We start from the raw sequence: 5645 nt of genomic DNA, 5'->3' as shown, positions 1-5645 counted from the left end.
GCAGACCCTCCCTCAGTCAGCCATGTGAACAGAAGCGATGAGAGAGATCTCAGCCTTTCATTCCAAGTCTCACAGTTTCACAGGCAACACGTCCGAGGAAAAACACTTGTCTTCCACCGCCACAATCAACGTTAATTGTTATATTATCCAGAGACAATATAAATCACAACTAGCTCGATGGCTACTGTAACTTTTAGGGATGGCGCTTCCGATAGTATCGCGAGTTTATCTCGTTGGCGAGAATCAGGCTGCCACTTCCCGGGAACAGAAACGGTTCAATTGAACCAACTGTCGAGCCTGCGCAAATAAAGTTAAGTTAAATATGTACTTGGTGTCATATTAACTATACTTCAGCTCTTGCTTAACATCGGTTATCAGGTTAACTTAGTTTACGGTTCTATTTAAATGTAATGTGTGGACGCTAACGTTTGCTAGCCCGCTAGTTAGTCGACATTAGCAGAACTCTCGGTATTTATCCAGAAAGAAAAAATGGCTGCGGAGGAGAGGACAAGCTGGATACTGACATGTGCTACGGTCGCTTTTGTCGCCGCTCTGTATGTGCCCTGTGTGCAGAGGACTGTCCCCGGTGGAGACTCAGGTTGGTGCTAGCCACCTAGCTAATGCTCATCTGGTCATGTGGTTTTGTTGTGTTGCGGGGCAGCCAATCGTGTGGCGCCTTGTTTGCGTCGCCGCTGCAATGAACGGGTGCTGTCCGTGGTACTGCAGGTACCTCAAACATGTGCCAACATGCTTGCTTGAGAATAACATACTTAAACAGTGATATGTTGATTTTAATATACACACTGATTGACTTACGAAATCTAAGACACCATCTTTCAAAAGGTCCACCATTAATAGTTTTAAATTCACCTGCAAGACTACCTGCAGTCTACTCTGTTGAATGGTTCAGCGTTAAGGTAGAATTGAATGTAAAAGCATTCGAGATAATGACTTTTGGAGGAACATTTCTAACAAATAAAAAGATCTCTAAGGTATTATGTGTATCATGTGCAATCAGTATAATAAAAAAAACAATGGTAAAGTTTCCCCATTATGTTGTATTCAATATTTTTTATTGTTTTTACTGTGTTCATGTGAGACAAAGACTGATTTCCTTCCCTGTTGAGACAACTCAGTTTATTTATTTTATTTTATGAATGAGCTTTGAAAAGGTCTTGAAAGTTCTTGCAGTGTATTTGATTTCATTTCATTTCTAGATAATGCTTTTAGAAGGAATTCAGTGTTACTTTTGACACTAGAAATGATCTGAGAAGAGAGGTTTCTTTTAAATCTAAAAATATTTTAATGATGGCAGTCAGGATCGAAAACAAATGTGGCCCAATGCATTAACATGAGTTTATTCTATGATCATTATCACAATATTAACTTTGCCCATTTGACCCACTCCTAATTTCCATTACCTGCACTGAAATAAATGTAAATACTCCGTATTTGTATAGCGCCTTTCTAGTCTTTTCATTCACCATTCATACACTGGCGGAACAGCCGCCAAAGGCAATTTGGGGTTCAGTATCTTGCCCAAGGACACTTCGACATGCAGCTTGGAGGTGCTGGGGATTGAACCGCCGACCTTCCGATTAACGGGCAACCCACTCTCACTCCTGAGCCACAGCAGTTATTCATAAAGTTATTAATAGATTATTATTTATTAAATAAAAAATGTCATCCTTTTACCTATATGCAATCATTCTCCTTTTGCTTTGTGTCTTCAGAAGCCAAGAGAAAAAAAATTGTAGAACAACCAAGGCGGGCAATACCGACACCATTTGTAATGACAAAGTATTTTTTACAGCCACTGACTTTATAAAATAGTATGTGGTGTTTGTTTAAATTAAATAACGTGTGTGTGCATACCTTTAATTTGCACTCTTCTGTAACAAGGTTTAACAGTGGACCCACATGTATTTCACTCAGTACCTTCCTATGTTGTAGGCCAATGTGTATTCCAACATTCTTGTAATGCAGTTTATGAAGGACTGCCTTGTACAATTACAAACAGTGTTTAGAAGTGATAGCTAGGTTACAAACTTGTAAATGTGGCGTGAAGGCTCTGCTTGTTATGTTTGCACTGCTCTGGCATACACGCTGCTGTGGTGGTGGAATGCACATTTTGCAAAATGAAAGCATATGAAAAGCTTGGCCAGATATGAGCGAGCAGAGACGAGGAGAGAGCAGGCAATTGGAGCGCTGAGTAGCCCTGCTGGTTGTGCTGCTGTCTAGCGAACGGGGCCTTTGAAAAAATGGCCAGCCCCTTCTCCACAGTGTTTAGGGACGGTGCAGGATGCCCGCTCTGATAGTGCCAGCTGAACACCCTTCCGAATTCTCCAGGTCTCCGTCTCTGTGTCCTAATCTCTTTAGGTGTGATGTGCCCTGGAGAGGCTTGAGCACAGCCCCGCGGGTACGCTGTTGTTTAGGAATGTGGAGTGTGGAAATGATGGGGATTATGGGAAGACTGGTGTGGGTGCCCATGCTCCACTATCACAAAGACTCTTGGCACCCATGCTGCTACCCGGTTGAGTCAATATTTTCCCTTTTTAGTACTGGGGCTGCAGAACTGCGTCTCTGTGGCACTGAGATGGATTTTTTTGGCTCAATATTAGTTTGAGTTTTTCTGCGTTGAATGGTGTAAAAGTGTGCCACTACTGAGGGAAAATGAGTGAAATTGAGAAACCGATGAGGGATGAGAAAGTGTGATGTAAAAATGATGGCAGGTAGCTGGCGGCTCATGCCAGGTGAAATAGAGCTGTGAAAACATTTAAGCTGTGCAGGTGGAGGAGTTCTGACTTCATGGTCCATTAGACTGATAAGAGTTGGGGCTCCTCATGTGGCAGAAATTTAGGCATAATAATTCACTGTATCGGCAAGGTTGCAAAATTCGTGATGTAGCCAATGCCATCTGAAATACAGCTGTTCTGTTCCATAATGGTTGGTGCTGCAATGGGGCCCATGTTCTTGCTCTTTAAATGTTTATTTTGAATATGTAAAAACACTTAAATAACCAGCCATACTCTGTTGCCATTTTTAATGTTTGCTTAAAAAAATAATTAAAAACCCCTTTACCTTTTTAATGTGATTTGTTTCCTCGGCTATATTTATGGATCTATCAGGCATCCTACATAGCTTGTATGCAGGTGAAGTAATAGACTAATTATTCTTTCAGTGCTGGTGCAGGAAACAAGGTCACTGCTGTTAATTTGCTTTTTTCGGATGGAGGAGTTGACTACCTAAATGGTACCAGTAGAGGGAGCTGTCTTGAACCCAAAACATTTATCACTGTCATTTAATCTGAACCAAATTTCAATTTTCATGAGTGGGAGATGCAAACATTGGGTGAGAAATCAGTATAATTTGAAACGCTCTGGGTGTATTCTGGCACAAATGGGTTTGTGCCCAGATACATTAAAGCTTCCAAATGCTTTTAGGGGTTTTCTTTCACTTTGTGCTGCGCCTCACACAGAGCTTGTCAAAAAAATTGTGCAGCGGCTCTTATTTTACAGCTTACCTCATTCTGTGACTGTCACCAACGTTGCCTTTCTGTTTGTGCCCAACGGACTAAAGGAGACATTGAGACACTGGGAGTGTGGGAGCAGGAAAGAGGCATGTAGAGCGGCAGAGAAGAAAGAGGAAGGGAAAGGACCCTGGTGCATGGGGAGGGATGGGACTGGAAGCATTATTCTCAGATAAGCATATGTGTGTCTTTGTGTGACAGAGCGTTGGAGAAGGAGTCTAATGGTGTGTGGTGTGTGTGTGTGTGTGTGTGTGTGTGTGTGTGTGTGTTTATATCTATGTGTGTGCTGGAGGAAAGGAGGTAGGCATCAGGGGAGAAGCGAGAGATGAAGAGAATGAGCATGCCGCTTAGGAAATGTCACACTGGGAAGATTTGTAGGTTTTGATCCTGGCAAATTAATGCAAAACCCCAGTGCAAGTATTTGATTTGGGAAAACTTTGGGAGCAGACTTGTCTCTTAATAATAATTATTGGGTTTACATTAATTTCCTCCCCTATTCTCTTCCACAGGAGAGCTGATCACCACTGCTTGTGAGCTGGGGGTAAGTATTAGCTGTATTGTTTAATCAATTCACTCATTAACTCTTATAAGCATTAAGGAAGTTTAATTAAGCATGGGCAGAAAGCAGATTAATTTACTTTCAGTCCACAGGTTTCCCCCCTCTGTTCTATACACTTATTTTACTAAGTTGCAAGTAGAGAATGCTATAATTTGCAACCCGTTTTTCAAATCCAATTAAAGTCAATGGTAAGGCGATGGCTTTTGTAGGCTTTGCCTTATGTACGGTATAGGCTTATTATATCCACCCTCTTTTTTTGTGTGTGTGTAAGCCGCGAAGAATGAACTAAATCGGGTTAACAGTTATAATAAGTTTTATTATTAATAAAGTTTATTACGCCGCTGTGATCCTTTAGGAGGCTGTGCTGTGTCGGTGTCACTATGCCAGTAATCCTGCCGTTAGTGCTGCAGTCCGTGTGGCCTGCCTCTCTGCCTTTCAGGCCTCCCCAGGGCCTTGCAGGCCGTCCCTGGGCCCCAGGCTGCCTGCCCCCCCTTCTGATCCCCAGAGCTCTAGAGTTCTGCTTTGCCATGGTCCCTGTGGCCTTTGTCCCTCGGCTGTCCTCTTGCTGCACGTCTGTCCACTCAGTCGGCCACACAGTCTTCTCCACGTGCTCCACATCCTCTTAAGTGATGCTCATTTTGGTGGGATACCTACCTGTCTGGTGCTAACTTAGTTCAACAAGTCCGCTGAGTCGCTGTCTGTTTCTTTCTTCTCTTACTTGCTTCTTCTCTTTTGCCCCTTTGACTTCTCTTGACCTACATGCTCCATCCTCACCGTCCTATGGGTGAAGTTGTTCTGTGTGAACATAACCAAGGAGTGCTGTGTCTGAGTTGACCGCTGAGGTAGTTACACTCTCACTTTCAGTTCTGTGTTCTTTTGAAGAGCTGCCCTTTCTGCCTGCATGCTGGGGTTATCAGTGCCAGGGAATGAGCCTGTGTTAATGACTGAGCCCTTATCTGGGTGGAGGAGACTTAGCGGCTAATTGCTGTGATTGCCGAGATCCCCAGGCGAGAATGACTGCGGCTCGGAGGTGGTTTGGGGGCCAGGGCTGGCGAGCACCACGTGCTCTACCACGGGCTCCGGGGAGATGCACTGTCCTTGGGAAGAGGCCAGAGGAACAGAAAAGGGAGGAAGAGAGGGAGAGGAGGGCCTGGTATCATAGCAGAGTCAGTTTGCGGTCATGCCTGGCAGGATCTGTCTGCTTCTTCCATCACTGCAGCTCTACAGTGAACCACTGCTTGGATCTACTGAGGGCAGAAGAGCAACTAGATTTCCCCACTCAGTCAGAAGGGGCTTGTAACTACTAACACATTCATAATGCTCCTTAACACCATCTGCTTTACTATTGCTTAGTGGTCACCTCCTATATTCTCTCTAGCTTTTGAATTTGTGCTTTTTTTCTCCAGTTATTTTTAAAACAAAGTAAATCTTTGCTATCACCATCTTAGCCTGCTATCCACTCAAATAATGAATTAAGCATACCTTGTTTTATGTGCTCTAGATTTGGATTTCATACTTTTCATGTCATTTTGTTTGTAGGTGGCCCATCCTCCAGGA

General features: G+C 43.4%; 1 long non-coding RNA gene across 1 annotated transcript; it reads left to right on the top strand.

Moving 5' to 3' along the window:
- LOC119909655 lies at positions 1 to 5645 on the top strand. Its single transcript, XR_005445506.1, has 3 exons — positions 1 to 598; positions 4039 to 4070; positions 5628 to 5645. It is a non-coding gene; the product is annotated as an uncharacterized LOC119909655 (long non-coding RNA).

Source organism: Micropterus salmoides, unplaced genomic scaffold (assembly GCF_014851395.1).
Source record: "Micropterus salmoides isolate LMB-PRFRI ecotype aquatic unplaced genomic scaffold, ASM1485139v1 Ms_hic_scaffold_1800, whole genome shotgun sequence".
NCBI lineage: Eukaryota > Metazoa > Chordata > Actinopteri > Centrarchiformes > Centrarchidae > Micropterus > Micropterus salmoides.
Note: the sequence above shows the minus strand (reverse complement) of the source record. Positions and strands in the feature narration are given on the sequence as shown.